We start from the raw sequence: 16697 nt of genomic DNA, 5'->3' as shown, positions 1-16697 counted from the left end.
CTGAGGACACTGACAGTCCTTACAGGGACTGTACAGGCAGGAAAGATCGGGAACGGCAGCTCCTTCCTCACTGGAAATTCTGCTCATTAGTCAAACTGTGTGTAATATACTGAGGAAACGAGTGATGTAAACATCTGAAGAAAGCTAAAATTTCATGAGGTTCCCCCAGAATGTCACCTCCACCACTCCCGCAGGCTCAGGATTATTCCCCCTTCTTGTACTTTAGTTCTTGCATCTCTCTGGCTGTTGTAACCTGCTACAGATGGTATACATCTCCAGACACCAACTTCTGCCAGCGTTCCTGAGCAAGCTCAGCCTATTTCTCCTGGGTAATGACCTCCAGGTCACTAATATTCTCAGCTTTGCAGCCGTTGTCTTTTTCACATCCTATCAAAGATTTTCTATAGTGTTTAGGCCCCTCCAGGACACTGACACCGATGATTGCTGGACTGTGAGGTGCTGGGATAAATGACTAGGACAAGGCCCCAATGGCCATATACGAGCACGGCCAAGATACTCCGACAACACGTATTGGATCACGTCCTCCACCAAACACTGTGGGTTTCCAGCTCCGCAGCATCACTGAGCCTCCGCCATGCTCGGGGACGTAGGCCAGGTGCTCTTCCAGCAGATGCTTCATTCTTCCAGCTCCAAACTTACATGGAAAATTCCAGTCTTGTTGCCTCGGTCCACAGAGCAGAATCCTAGAACTTCTGTTATTTCTATGGTTTTGTACATTGGAGGTAACTTTTCTTTTGCTGCTGGGTCCATAGAGTGTTTGGACATAGAAATTGTACAGTAAGACGCATACTAAAAACTGACTAACATTTCGCCGCAGGTTTTCTAGCTCCGGCCCCTGAGGAATCTGAATCCTGTTCCTGCAGCCGCTGCTCCTCTGTCACCTCTGCTTCCCACCATATCCGTACAGACACTATCTACTACGCCATCTTGTCTTCTCTTTGTGGAGCCCCCTCTTGTGCAGTCACATCCCCCCTCGCTGCTCTGGGTATTTGATATTTAACCCCTTCATGACCCAGCCTATTTTGACCTTAATGACCTGGCCGTTTTTTGCAATTCTGACCAGTGTCCCTTTATGAGGTAATAACCCAGGAACGCTTCAACAGATCCTAACGGTTCTGAGAATGTTTTTTTCGTGACATATTGGGCTTCATGTTAGTGGTAAATTTAGGTCAATAAATTCTGCGTTTATTTGTGATAAAAACGGAAATTTGGCGAAAACTTTGAAAATTTCACAATTTTCACATTTTGAATTTTTATTCTGTTAAACTAGAGAGTTATGTGACACAAAATAGTTAATAAATAACATTACCCACATGTCTACTTTACATCAGCACAATTTTGGAAACAAAATTTTTTTTTGCTAGGAAGTTAGAAGGGTTAAAATTTGACCAGCGATTTCTCATTTTTACAACGAAATTTACAAAACCATTTTTTTTTTAGGGACCACCTCACATTTGAAGTCAGTTTGAGGGGTCTATATGCCCGAAAATACCCAAAAGTGACACCATTCTAAAAACTGCACCCCTCAAGGTGCGCAAAACCACATTCAAGAAGTTTATTAACCCTTCAGGTGCTTCACAGCAGCAGAAGCAACATGGAAGGAAAAAATGAACATTTAACATTTTAGTCACAAAAGCGATCTTTTAGCAACAATTTTTTTATTTTCCCAATGGTAAAAGGAGAAACTGAACCACGAAAGTTGTTGTCCAATTTGTCCTGAGTACGCTGATACCTCATATGTGGGGGTAAACCACTGTTTGGGCGCACGGCAGGGCTTGGAAGGGAAGGAGCGCCATTTGACTTTTTGAATGAAAAATTGGCTCCACTCTTTAGCGGACACCATGTCGCGTTTGGAGAGCCCCCGTGTGCCTAAAAATTGGAGCTCCCCCACAAGTGACCCCATTTTGGAAACTAGACACCCCAAGGAACTTATCTAGATGCATAGTGAGCACTTTAAACCCTCAGGTGCTTCACAAATTGATCCGTAAAAATGAAAAAGTACTTTTTTTCACAAAAAAATTCTTTTCGCCTCAATTTTTTCATTTTCACATGGGCAACAGGATAAAATGGATCGTAAAATTTGTTGGGCAATTTCTCCCGAGTACGCCGATGCCTCACATGTGGGGGTAAACCACTGTTTGGGCACACGGCAGGGCTCGGGAGGGAAGGCGCGCCATTTGACTTTTTGAATGGAAAATTAGCTCCAATTGTTTGCGGACACCATGTCGCGTTTGGAGAGCCCCTGTGTGCCTAAACATTAGAGCTCCCCCACAAGTGACCCCATTTTGGAAACTAGACCCCCCAAGGAACTTATCTAGATGCATATTGAGCACTTTAAACCCCCAGGTGCTTCACAGAAGTTTATAACGCAGAGCCATGAAAATAAAAAATAATTTTTCTTTCCTCAAAAATTATTTTTTAGCCTGGAATTTCCTATTTTGCCAAGGGTATTAGGATAAATTGGACCCCAAATGTTGTTGTCCAGTTTGTCCTGAGTACGCTGATACCCCATATGTGGGGGTAAACCACTGTTTGGGCGCACGGCAGGGCTCGGAAGGGAAGGCACGCCATTTGGCTTTTTAAATGGAAAATTAGCTCCAATCATTAGCGGACACCATGTCGCGTTTGGAGAGCCCTTGTGTGCCTAAACATTGCAGATCCCCCAGAAATGACCCCATTTTGGAAACTAGACCCCCAAAGGAACTTATCTAGATGTGTGGTGAGCACTTTGAACCCCCAAGTGCTTCACAGAAGTTTATAACGCAGAACCATGAAAATAAAAATAAAAAATTCTTTTCTCAAAAATGATTTTTTTAGCCCGCAATTTTTTATTTTCCCAAGGGTAACAGGAGAAATTTGACACCAAAAGTTGTTGTCCAGTTTCTCCTGAGTACGCTGATAACCCATATGTGGGGGTAAACCACTGTTTGGGCACACGTCGGGGTTTGGAAGGGAAGTAGTGATGTTTTGAAATGCAGACTTTGATGGAATGCTCTGCAGGCGTCACGTTGCGTTTGCAGAGCCGCTGATGTGCCTAAACCGTAGAAACTCCCCACAAGTGACCCCATTTTGGAAACTAGACCCCCAAAGGAACTTATCTAGATGTGTGGTGAGCACTTTGAACCCCCAAGTGCTTCACAGAAGTTTATAACACAGAGCAGTGAAAATAATAAATACGTTTTCTTTCCTCAAAAATAATTTTTTAGCCCAGAATTTTTTATTTTCCCAAGGGTTACAGGAGAAATTGGACCCCAAAAGTTGTTGTCCAGTTTCTCCTGAGTACGCTGATACCCCATGTGTGGGGGTAAACCACTGTTTGGGCACACGTCGGGGTTTGGAAGGGAAGTAGTGATGTTTTGAAATGCAGACTTTGATGGAATGGTCTGCGGGCGTCACGTTGCGTTTGCAGAGCCCCTGGTGTGCCTAAACAGTAGAAACCCCCCACAAGTGACCCCATTTTGGAAACTAGACTCCCCAAGGAACTTATCTAGATATGTGGTGAGCATTTTGAACCCCCAAGTGCTTCACAGACGTTTACAACGCAGAGTCGTGAAAATAAAAAATCATTTTTCTTTCCTCAAAATGATGTTTTAGCAAGCAATTTTTTATTTTCACAAGGGTAACAGGAGAAATTGGACCCCAATAATTGTTGCGCAGTTTATCCTGAGTATGCTGGTACCCCATATGTGGGGGTAAACCACTGTTTGGGCACACGTCGGGGCTCGGAAGTGAGGGAGCACTATTTGACTTTTTGAATACAAGATTGGCTGGAATCAATGGTGGCGCCATGTTGCGTTTGGAGACCCCTGATGTGCCTAAACAGTGGAAACCCCTCAATTCTACCTCCAACACTAACCCCAACACACCCCTATCCCTTATCCCAACTGTAGCCATAACCCTAATCACAACCCTAACCACAACCCTAATTCCAACCCTAACCCTAAGTGTTGTGAATTCCGCTCTTGGGCTCCCTCCGGTGGTTGTAAGTGGCACTTTTGTGAGTTCTGCTCTTGGGCTCCCTCTTGTGGTTTCTAGTGGTATGGCTGCTCCTTGGAGTTAGCTGTCATCAGCTGCCTCCACTTATCGTCTCTTCTGCTCCGCTATTTAAGTCTGGCTCTTTCTTCAGCCTGTGCCACTTGTCTATGTTTCCTGGCTGGATTCACATCTCTGCTTGGATTCTCCTGGTTTCCTGACCAGTTCTGCAAAGATACGTTCTGGCTTTGCTCATTTCAGTCCACATGTTGTGGACTTATTGTTCTGTGCATTCTATATTTGTCCAGCTTGTCAGTATGGATTATTTCTGTTAGCTGGAAGCTCTTGGAAGCAGATTTACCCTCCACACCTTTAGTCAGGTGTGGAGATTTTGTAAACTCTGTGTGGATTGTTTTGTAGTTTTTATACTGACCGCACAGTATCCTTTCCTGTCCTATCTATCAAGCTAGACTGGCCTCCTATGCTAAAATCTGATTTCATTTCTGCGTATGTTATTTTCCCCTCCTCTCACCGTCAATATTTGTGGGGGGCTATCTTTCCTTTGGGGATTTTCCCTGAGGCAAGATAGGTTTCCTGTTTCCATCTTTAGGGGAAGTTAGATCTTAGGCTGTGCCGAGGGGTCTAGGGAGCGTCAGGTACCCCCCACGGCTACTTTTAGTTGCGCTGCTAGGTTCGGGGTTTGCGGTCAGTACAGATACCACCTCCTTCAGAGCTTGTCTCATGTTGTTCCTAAACCACCAGATCATAACACCTAAGGCTATGTGCCCACGTTGCGGATTCGTGTGAGATTTTTCCGCACCATTTTTGAAAAATCCGTGGGTAAAAGGCACTGCGTTTTACCTGTGGATTTACCGCGGATTTCCAGTTTTTTTTGTGCGGATTTCACCTGCGGATTCCTATTGAGGAAGAGGTGTAAAACGCTGCGGAATCCGCACAAAGAATTGACATGCTGCGGAAAATACAACGCAGCTTTTCCGCACCATGGGCACAGCGGATTTGGTTTTCCATAGGTTTACTTGGTACTGTAAACCTGATGGAACACTGCTGCGAATCCGCAGCGGCCAATCCGCTGCGGATCCACAGCAAAATCCGCACCGTGTGCACATAGCCCAATTCTAAAGGTATGTGCACACACTGCGGAAAACGCTGTTCAGTTCAATGTAAACCTATGGGAAACAAAAATCGCTGTACACATGCTGCGGAAAAACTGCACGGAAACGCAGGGGTTTACATTCCACAGCATGTCACTTCCTTCTGCGGATTCCGCAGCGGTTTTACAACTGCTCCAATAGTAAACCGCAGTTGTAAAACCGCAGTGAAATGCGTAGAAAAACCGCGGTAAATCAGCAGCGGTTTAGCACTGCGGATTTATCAAATCCGCTGCGGAAAAATCCGCAGAGGACCAGAATACGTGTGCACATACCGAAACCCTAACTCTAACCCTAACCCTAGTTCTTATCCCAACCTTAGTGGAAGAAAAAAAAAATTCTTTATTTTATTATTGTCCTTACCTATGGGGGTGACAAAGGGGGGGGGGTCATTTAGTTTTTTTTTATTTTGATCACCGTGAGGTTTTATCACAGTGATCAAAATGCACTTGAAATGAATCTGCCGGCCGGCAGATTCGGTGGGCGCACTGCGCATGCGCCCGCCATTTTGGAAGATGGCGGCGCCCAGGAAAGAAGACGGACGGACCCCGGGAGGCTCGGTAAGTTTGATGGGGTGGGGGGGTGGGGGGCAGCACAGGGGGTGGATCGGAGCATGGGGAGGTGGATCGGAACACGGGGGGTGGATTGGATTACGGGGGGGGGGTGGATTGGAGCACGGGGGGAGCGGACAGGAGGACGGAGGGGAGCGGACCACAGTTCGGAGGGCTGGGGGGGCGATCGGTGGGGTGGGGTGGGGGCACATCAGTGTTTCCAGCCATGGCCGATGATATTGCAGCATGGCTGAATTGTAATATTTCACCAGTTTTTTAAGGTGAAATATTACAAATCGCTCAGATTGGCTGTTGAAAGGGGGGGGGGGGTGTTTGCCACCCCCCCTCCCCTGGGCTAAACTACCACTCCCCCTGTCCCTGCAGATCGGGTGAAATTGGAGTTAACCCTTTCACCCGATCTGCAGGGACGCGATCTTTCTGTGACACAGCATATGCGTCACAGGTCGGATTTGCACCGACTTTCATGACGCATACGCTGTGTCACAGGTCGGGAAGGGGTTAATCACATGGTCAGTTGTAATCTTTGGACTATTACATCCAGAGCTGGAAAGAAATGGCTCTAATGGAGGATTCTATCCTGGGGGAACAATTCTGAGACTGCAGGAGTCCCAAACACGGGCGTTGCTTAGTGATAAGCGAATGTACTCGGTAAGGCGTTATCGGAGCATGCTCGTGTGCTGAATTTCTGTGGTTGCTTGCCGTAAAATCTGTTTCTCAGAGCCTATATTGGGGGACACAGGACCCATGGGTGTATGCTGCTGCCACTAGGAGGCTGACACTATGTACAAAAAAAACTTAGCTCCTCCTCACCAGTATATATCCCACTGACCGGCACTAGGATATTCAGTAGTGAGGGGCAGTCCGGCTCTTTTTGGTCATCTGGATCTTAAGGCTCTGCTCTCCAAAAAGAGCCATCTTTTTGGATCCTAAATGGATCTCTATTAAATATGTGCACACAATATAAACACATATTTTTGCTGTCGATAACTCATCTGAAACCTTGCCCACCTATTGCAGAAACTCCACCCACTTTCTAATAGCCAATTAAATAGATGAATGGTCAGAGTTTGGGTCAGGTGGGCAGAGTTACAGCTGCCAAACCCCAGAATTTTACACCCAGTGAGAGCCATTCAGGGAATTTAGTGGCTCTCGCTGGGGTGCCAACAACCATCGTTTGCAGCAGGCAGCCTGCTCTTTGTACCGGATCAGTCATGAACGACCCATCACTAATATTTCAGGTAGTGAGAAACCAGTAGGAGAAGCAACAAGTGAAAGAAAAACACAGAACTCAACCTGTAACAATATAATACAATAAACTGAGCTGTTAAACTTGGGAGGGTGCTGTGTCCCCCCCAATGAAGGCTCCGAGAAACAGATTTTACGGTAAGCAACCAAAAATCCTGTTTTCTCTATCGCTTCATTGGGGGACACAGGAACCATGGGACATCCCAAAGCTGTACCGAAGGGGAGGGAACAACAGACAACTCTAATCAGGTCGGAGAACTCACCACCGTCGCCTGCAAGGTCTTTACCTAAGCCAGCATCTGCCAAAGCTAGACACAGATTCTGAAAAATTCTGCGACCATGTGGAGGACCGATCAGGACGGAGGAGCCTGCTGCCCGGGAAGAGTGACCCTGAAACCCAGAAGAAGGCGCTCTGCTCCGACCTGGTAAACCTACAATTGCCGACTGGATTCAGCAAGCATTCGCTGACCTGGAGGCCTCTAAACGCAACAAGCCCTTGTTCCAAAAAGGGGAAGGGTGGTCTTAGCCAGATAGATGCACATCACCCTGGCCAGGTAACCTGATAAGAGAGTGCTACAGAGGATGAGTCAGAGCCGGACGAAAGTAAGGGAATCAAGAATGATGGACAGAGCCATGGAGAACGTCGGCAAAGGTACAGTAAGAGCACTGAACCTGTGATCCACAGACTGTGCAAAAAAACACTGCCAAAGGCTCTGCGAGACCCTGGGTGTGGTTTGAGAGACCAAAAGGGAAGGCGATAAAATGAAAATGGACCTGCCGCTGACAAAAACGTAGGAATCTCCGATGTCCTGAAGAAATAAGGACATGGATAAAGGCTTCCGTGGGACAAAAAAAAAAAAAGCTCTTGCGGTTCCCAGGAAGCAATTACTGAAAAAAAAAATTCCATCCTTAAAGACAAAGATGGACTCCTCCGTTCAGCAATCTTAGATTCCTGACAAGTCACACTGAGGAAAATCCACCAGGAACTGTTCCTGGGGGGATCTACACCTCGCATCACAGAAACACCTGGAGGAGGATTTAAAGGAAACCTTTTTCCTAAGCTGCAGAGTCGGTGACTTCTCTTGGGAGAACTCCACAGTGAAAGATGCGTTGAAAGTGCCGAAACTCGCGTGACAAAGGAGAATGACAAGGTTTAGCCTGAGGAAAGAGAAAGCTCATCCCCCCCCAGTGACCTACTTAATAATTTGGTCCAACTTGGGAACAGATGGGAACCCTGAAAAGGCAAGATGGTAAGGGACTTTTCCCTTCACCATGACAGCACCGCACGTGAGAGATGGCATCCGCCCCCAGGAACAGGAAACCTGTAGCAGAGATATAAGAATGGGGCGGCCCCTCTCTCCTCAGTTTGGTTTCCTGTTCCTGCAGGTGGACGCCTGTCGCAGAGCTCCTACCTCCGGAGGGATCTCCCTCTGATGATGCCGGTCCGGAGGCCGAGGTCCGCGGGGGGGCAGCCGTACTCGGCGGCATCGCGTGCGGTGCTGTCCGGTGTCAGGCTGCTGGGTCCGCGCCATCCCTTTCCCTCGCTGGACTCCCCGGCGACCGCTCTGGGCAGGAGGCTGGTCCGGGGATAAGGGGGCGTGTCCTTCACTGACGCTGGCGCCGAAGTGAAGGATGACGACTTCCGGTCGCAGGAAGGGACGTCACACGCCGAAGGAGCCGGTGTGCTGGACACTTCCGGGCGGAAGCTGATCCAGTGGCGCGCACACCGCTCCTCTATAAAGCAGCAGAGAGGAGTCGCTGGTCCTGCTCTTCAAACGGAGATGACCGAACCAGCGGTAGATCCGGAGCTGCTGATGCCTGCGCCCAGAATGTCGGAAGACACTCAAGCTGCAGCGGTACCCAGGGTCCTGGAGGGGTGAGTGCCTTTGTAAGGCAACCACACACACATTAACACCCTGTACACTATGTTTTATAGGAAGGGAAAGCCACCTCCAAGCAAAAGAATAGGGCCTGTCCACTATGTAAAGAAAAACTCCCTAGGCTATACAGCAAAAAAATCTGCCAGCCCTGTATCGACAAAACAGTTGCGGAGGAATCTTCTTCCTTATTACAAAACATTAAAACAATTATACGGGAGGAAGTTAAATCTATAGTTAAAGAACAGTTGAAACATCATACAAAGGAGAGCCCCCCTCCCCCAACAAGTGAACAAGAGTCGGACATAGATTCAGGGGATGAGCCGGGAGCCTTAACCCCCTCTGAGGCCTCAGATTTAGACTCCTCAGATGAGGAGTATGGCCACCCATATTTTCAGTCGGAGGACATTGGAAAGCTGCTCAAACTTGTCAGAACGACTATGGGGGTAGAGACCCCTAGAGAACCACGGACAATCCAAGACACCATGTTTAGCAATTTGGAGGAAAAGAAGCGGAAGTTTTTTCCCTTCCATGATAACATAATCAAATTAATAATAAAAACGTGAGTGGAAAAAGCCTAATAAAAAGATGTCCATCCCTCAGGCTTTAAAACGCAAGTACCCCTTTGATGAGGAAGTCTGTGAAAAGTGGGATAAGGCTCCTCAGCTAGATGCAGCCATCGCTAGCACCTCTAAAGGGGTTGCGTTACCATTTGAAGACATGGGAGCCCTAAGGGACCCCCTCGACAAGAAAGCAGATGCTTTTCTAAAGTCGGCTTTGGAAGCAGCGACATGGTCGTTTAAACCCGGGGTTGCTGCCACTTGCAGGGCACGTGCTATGGTCAAGTGGTTAGAGGAGTTAAGTGACCAAATCAAAAATAAATGCCCGAGAGAGAGACTTCTGGAAGCATTGCCCTCTCTGCAAGGCGCCGCAAGATTCCTAGCAGACGCCTCAATAGATTCTGTTAGAAGTGCCGCACGTGTATGTGCATTATCCAATTCAGGAAGGAGAACATTATGGCTGAAAAATTGGATGGCTGACTCCCAATCAAAGGTCAAACTCTGTGGAGTACCCTGTGAAGGGCAATACCTTTTTGGCAAAGCTCTAGACGAGATCCTTGAGAAAGCGTCGGACAAAAAGAAGCGGTTTCCACCTCCTTCCTTTCCCAGGCGCCGATGGGATGCCTCTCGTTCGTCCTTTCGTGGGTCTGGATATAGAGGGACCCGCGGCCGATCAGATGACAGGTCTAGTCGAGGCAGACCCTGGAGGGAGCGGAAAGAAAGGGGATTCCTTTTCAACAAACCTCCCCCCAAGCCTGATCCCAAAAGTCAGTGACGCCAGCATTCCGGTGGGGGGAAGACTCCGGCGGTTTGTCCATCACTGGGCAGCACTGCCGGCTTCTCAATGGGTAACAAATTTGTTGTCAGAGGGTCTAAGGTTCAAGTTCTCCAACCTCCCACCAAATCGTGTAAAAATGACCCAGGTGGCGGGAAACAAATCAGGCCATATTAGAAAGAGAAATTCATCTTCTCATGCAAGAAGAGGTGTTAGTAAAAGTACCCCATCAAGAGATAGGGAAAGGGTTCTACAGCACTTTATTTCTAACACCAAAACCAGACGGCTCGCTGAGAGTAATATTCAACCTAAAGGCCCTAAACCATTACATTCAAATAGACAAATTCAAGATGGAAACTTTAAAGACTGCAGTGAAAGTCCTCGACCCGAACTGTTACATGGTGGTGATCGATCTTATAGATGCTTACTACCATGTGCCAATCGCTGTCCAACACCAACAATATCTAAGATTAGTGGTAAATCTGGGAAAAAACCCTGTCCATCTACAATATCAATGTCTTCCTTTTGGGGTAGCCATAGCGCCCCGTATATTCACAAACATTATTTCCGAAGTAGCATCTTTCGTCAGAAAAGAAGACAATGTTGGTACCCTATTTGGACGATTTTTTAATAATAGCAAAAAACAAAGAAAGTTGCGAAAAAGCGGCCGCAAGAGTACTGGAGGTGCTGACCAGTTTAGGATGGATGATAAACCTGAAAAAATCAAGGCTTGTCCCAACTCAAACTCAAGAATTCCTCGGAATCGTGTTAGATTCAGTCAAGCAGGAGTGTGTCCTTCCACAGAGGAAAGTTCAATCTATTCAACAGAGAGTACAATCATTCCAACTACAACAGACTATCTCTCTGAGGAACGCAATGTCGCTCTTAGGAGTCCTAACGGCAACAATTCCAGCAACACGATGGGCACAAAGCCACACACGAGAGTTACAATGGCAGATACTAGTCGAACAAGAAAGAAATCCATACAATCTGAATCGGAAAATTCTTCTATCACCAAAGGTTCAAAACTCACTAGAGTGGTGGCTGAAAACAGAAAATCTAACCAACGCAGTGCCATGGTCAGTACGGGATCCAGTAGTCATTACTACCGATGCGAGTCCGGTGGGTTGGGGGGCACACTTAGAAGATCAGGTCCTACAGGGTCAATGGGGGAGCCCAATGACAACAGCGTCCTCCAATCTGAAGGAATTATCTGCGGTAAGGCTAGCACTTCTTCATATAGGAAAAAGGATTCTAGGAAGACATGTGGTGGTGTTGTCCGACAACAACACAACGATAGCTTATATAAACCGCCAAGGGGGCACAAGATCAACATCCCTTATGGCAGAGGCCAAAGAACTTTTTATATGGGCCGAAAACAACCATCTTTCACTAACCGGAACATACTTAAAAGGGTCAGAGAATCAAGTAGCCGACTACTTAAGCCGTCACACGTTACATCAGGGGGAGTGGTCCCTGAACCAGCGAGTATTTGGGAAAATATGTGCCAGCTGGGGCGTTCCAGACATAGACTTGTTCGCCACAAAACAAAATCGGAAGGTGAAGAGGTTCTATTCTCTGAACCCAAGAGAACACCCGGAGGGGGTAGACGCGTTCCTATATCGGTGGAACTTCCATCTAGCATACGCATTCCCCCCAATACCATTAATCCCGACAGTCCTCAGGAAAATTCGGGAAGACAAAGCACGAGTGATCCTCATAGCTCCTTTTTGGCCGAAAAGAGCATGGTTCACGTGGCTCAGGCGCATGTCTATCTCGGACCCGTGGATCTTTCCGGATGCCCCGGATCTCCTACACCAGGGGCCAATTCAACATCCCCAAGTTCACAGGTTGCATCTCACCGCCTGGAACTTGAAAGGGGACTTCTGTTAGCAAAAGGATTCTCAGACCCTTTGGTGACCACATTGCTCGCTAGCAGGAAAAAGGTCACCTCAGACAAATACCAAAAAATCTGGCAAAAATTCCTAGATTTCTCGGGGCGACAATTGTCTAACTCGAGTCAAAAAGTCCCGGTAAAGGAAATTCTTGAATTTCTCCAAAAAGGGTTGGAAAAAGGTCTGTCTACTAGCACCTTGAAGGTGCAAGTCTCTGCCCTGGGTGCACTGTTTGATCATAAACTTGCTGACCACCCTTGGGTCTATAGGTTCATTCGAGCCTCCTTTACTTCCAGACCCTCAAAATTATTACCTAAGGTAGCTCCCTGGGATTTGAATTTAGTTTTGAAGGCTCTAACCGTTTCCCCCTTTGAACCTCTGGATTCTATATCAATAAAATCCTTAACTCTAAAAATGGTTCTCCTAGTTGCCTTAACGTCAGCCCGCCGTACTTGTGAGCTGCAAGCTATGTCGGTGAACCCTCCTTACACTATTTTTCATGATGACAAAGTGGTTATTAAAACCGACCCTGCCTTTCTTCCGAAGGTCAACTCTAAATTTCATAGAGACCAGGAAATTATTCTGCCCTCTTTCTGTTCCCAACCAAAATCCCAGGGGGAACAAACCTTCCATTGTCTCGATGTCAGACGCTGCCTCCTTCAATACTTAGAGGCCACAAAATCTTGGCGTCAGTCATCGGCCCTTTTTGTCACCTTTCAGGGGACAAACAGGGGAAAAAAGGCCTCAAAGGCAACTATTGCATGGTGGTTGCATACGGCTATTTCACTTTCATATTCTTTTTCTGGTCAAATTCCCCCACAGGGTGTTACGGCTCACTCCACGCGTGCTATAGCCACTTCCTGGGCGGAAAGGGCAAACGCCTCGATAGAACAGATTTGTAAAGCGGCAGTATGGTCCTCACCCTCTACCTTCTTCCGACCTTATAGGTTAGACTTAGGTCTATCAGACTTGTCTTTTGGGAGAAAGGTGTTGTCTGCTGTCGTCCCACCCTAGGAATCTTCTATTTCTTCCTCTCACGTGCGGTGCTGTCATGGTGAAGGGAAAAATGATAATTACTTACGGGTAATTTGATTTTCCAGAACCATGACAGCGCCGCATTAATTCCCGCCCTATCTTGGTGATGGTTGTGTGATTCACACACAAAAAAAAAAACTTATTATATATAAGTAAATGTATATATGCAAAACATGTGTGTAGACAGAAGCTAACGAAAGATTATACAAATGTAAATATGATACATAACTGTGTACTAACAAAGCGGTCATCTTCCATACTCTGGAAACAAATTGAGGAGAGAGGGGCCGCCCCATTCTTATATCTCTGCTACAGGTTTCCTGTTCCTGGGGGCGGATGCCATCTCTCACGTGCGGCGCTGTCATGGTTCTGGAAAATCAAATTACCCGTAAGTAATTATCATTTCTTTGAGGATAAGTCTGCCTGCCATGCCTTAAGCCATATGGTCATTTGGATGGCCACAATATCGCCAGATGCCTAAGCAACACGTGTAGCGATGTCTAGGGAGACGGATACCATGTACTTCACAGCAAGAATAATTTGGTCCGCGAGGTTGGCCAATTTCTCCGGTCGGTCTCCAGAAAGAATGCCCTGATGGAGCAGCTTAGCCCATGCGTCTATAGACTTTGCCACAAGGGTGGAGGTAAAGCCAGGACAAAATGTTGCGGCTGCTTCAAAGCTTGACCTTACCAGTACTCCGAGTTTGTCATTGGTATCCTTGAGGGATGCTCCATCTGGGAGAGGAAGGACCGAATTGGTGGAAAGTTTGAAAACCAGAGGGTCCACAGTCGGAGAGGTGGTCCAGTTCGCAGTGTGCTCAGGAGAGAAGGGATATAGGATACCGAGGCGCTTCTCTTCTTGGAAGCGGCTGGACTAAAGATTCAGAGAAAATGACAAGGAAATACTTGAGGATAGGCTTCTGTGTACCCGCTAAGGCAAAACGCTGAAGCCGTACTGAAGGAGACCTCAAGTGGTACCCTGGATCTCACCACAGCGATGTTGGCTCTGTTTCATCAACAGAAACGGCTCACAAAAGGAGAACCGTCTGAAAAGACAACCCTTTACCTGTCTAATCAGGTAGAACGTAGACTACTGGACGACTTTGCCAACTCAGATCAATCAGGAAGCTAAATTCAAGCATATTGGAATGAGGTTGGTCATAAGGGACTATTGAAAAGGTTGTCTAGATGAGCAGTCAAAAGGAGGAAAAGTCCATGAAAAAACCTGACGTATGTTCAATCCATGGAAAGTTGGCCCTAGGAAGGAGCACATAGGCCCCAGAAAAAAAAACTTGACTGACAAAAGGAAGATTGTTCACTATGACGTCAAGGGCGACCCTATCCGTCCTGGACCAGCTGGAACGGGGCAAGGATTGACATGTGTGGACCTGCTTACCTAAGTATGAGACACCACACAACCGAAGATAACAGTGAAAAAGGACACGATTCTTGTTGAAGAAACCGGTTATCACCAAGCTTCTCATTGGATCCAGGCCACGAGCAGCATTCTACACTGGTTGATGCTTGCGCAGAGTAAAAACCAATTCCTGTCCAGGGTGGGAGAACTTTTTCCTGCCACGCTCGGAAATCAAATCCCGGAGCTGCTCAAGGCTTTATCTGATATTTGTCAGTACTTACCTGTTCTTTCTCACAGATAGGGAGCTCTGGTATTGAGCTAGCTCAAAAGGCCACTAGGATCGTGCAGAGAACAGTCATGAGAGTCATGGTATACATATAGGCTCTAACTCAGTAAGAGACAGCCAGAACATATAAACAGCAATTGGTAAATCATGTATGGTTGGAGTATCACATTGGATAGTGAAGAAAGCCTGATGACAGCACTGTAAACTGACCTACTGAATAGTTAGTGGTAGGCTCGAATAACCCGATGGTGTGAAAAGGCCCCTGGGGAGCAAAACGCAATCAGGGCACAGTGAGTGGCCGAAGAAAAAACTGCAACCATCCGGTACCTGACACCAGCGTGTGTGTGACCTACCTGAAAGTGGACTGGCCACTTATGCTGCCGCTGAGATCAACGCTGTGGTACATGGTAGATTTTTTTAACTGTAAAGAGACCACAGACGTTATTGATCATGAAAAACACACAGTGGAAGGTGCCCCTGACTCACCTGAAAGCGGACTAGAACCGCTGCTGCAGCCAACCAGAAGTGATAAGTACCGGGCACCTCTGACTCACTGAGTGGTGACTAGAAGGGAGACTAGACAGATGCTGCGAAAGCACCCGAGTACGTGATAGAGGGCACTTCTGATTCACCTATGGGACAGCAGACCAGGACCGATGCAGCAAATCGACCTCAGGCACATCTGAACCACTGGAAAGACGGCAGGTAACTATTAAATGTATCTGGTAGGTGATACATCTAAATCGGGGATAGCGGATAGAGTACTGCTGCAATGGAACGTGAAGGAAAGTGATTCTGACTCACCTGAATACAGTACAGGACACCACTACCACTGCAGCAGTCAACCCAAGACATGTCTGATCCACTGAAAAGACGAGTTTCATGCTACCGTACTGTACATGGTAAGCGGTGCTTCTGAAACCTGGATAGCGGACAGAGCACCGCTGCAATCGGCTCTCAGTATCCTGTGACTAAATCGGTGTGGAGAGAACCTTGGAGAAGGGTATAAGAGAGACGATTCGGTGTTGCGGTTTAGGTCTGGATACCTGACTGCATTAGGCAGAGTAACAGCTTCATGTGTAGTAAGCCGCAGCACGGAGTTTGTCCTGAAGGGTATCCTGTCCAGTCATTTCTCCTGAAGGTAAAACAGTAGGCTTGGAATCAGAGGGAGACTGAACTCTACTCTCTGTTGTGCACCTGGGTTCAAACCCTTGGGTCTGCGTTTTGTGGTCAGCTGCTTTATCCACTGAGCCACAGCATACATTGCTGGACAATAGACTTTTACCCAGCTGGAAGTCAGGCCCAAACACTGCAGTCCTGAAGGGGTAGGAGCAGCTCCCCTCTCTGCTTAGAGCAGTGTAATGCTAGCACCAGGAGAGTGCCTGTGAGCATGAAAGCGCATGATATGCCCAGGCACTAGCATCCTTGTGTGTAAAGTAATGGCCGAGCCTTGGTCTGCTGAAATCAAGGCAGAGATATGTAACAGCAGAAATCACAACAGCAGTGTGATGTAACGGAAATCTCTGAGGGAACACGTGCAAGAGAAAAAAAAAAAATCTATGGAGCAAACTGCGTACGGCTGGACTTATAATGGCCGATCACCCTGTGGAGGGGGCAGAGCGGACAGTGGTACAGATGATGGCAGCGTGGGGTGTGCTGCAATACCCACTGCTGTTGACTGCACTGCTCTAGAGCAATTATTACACCAGCATCATTAGGAATGATTGTTTCTCTCACCACTCAGCCTGCAGATAGTGTTGCCCCTCTGAGCTTTATTTTGCTGTGCCTGGCTTATAATCTGCACCCCACCTGTTACCTGGAGCAAGCACCACCTCTAGGGACCAGTTGCCGGCACATGGCGACTGCAGGGAGGAAAAAGGAGGGCCTCAAACTACAAAAAGGGCGCGCAGCTTAAGCGCCACTAACAGAGGAAG

The sequence above is a fragment of the Ranitomeya imitator genome, chromosome 2, assembly GCF_032444005.1.
Source record: "Ranitomeya imitator isolate aRanImi1 chromosome 2, aRanImi1.pri, whole genome shotgun sequence".
NCBI lineage: Eukaryota > Metazoa > Chordata > Amphibia > Anura > Dendrobatidae > Ranitomeya > Ranitomeya imitator.
Note: the sequence above shows the minus strand (reverse complement) of the source record.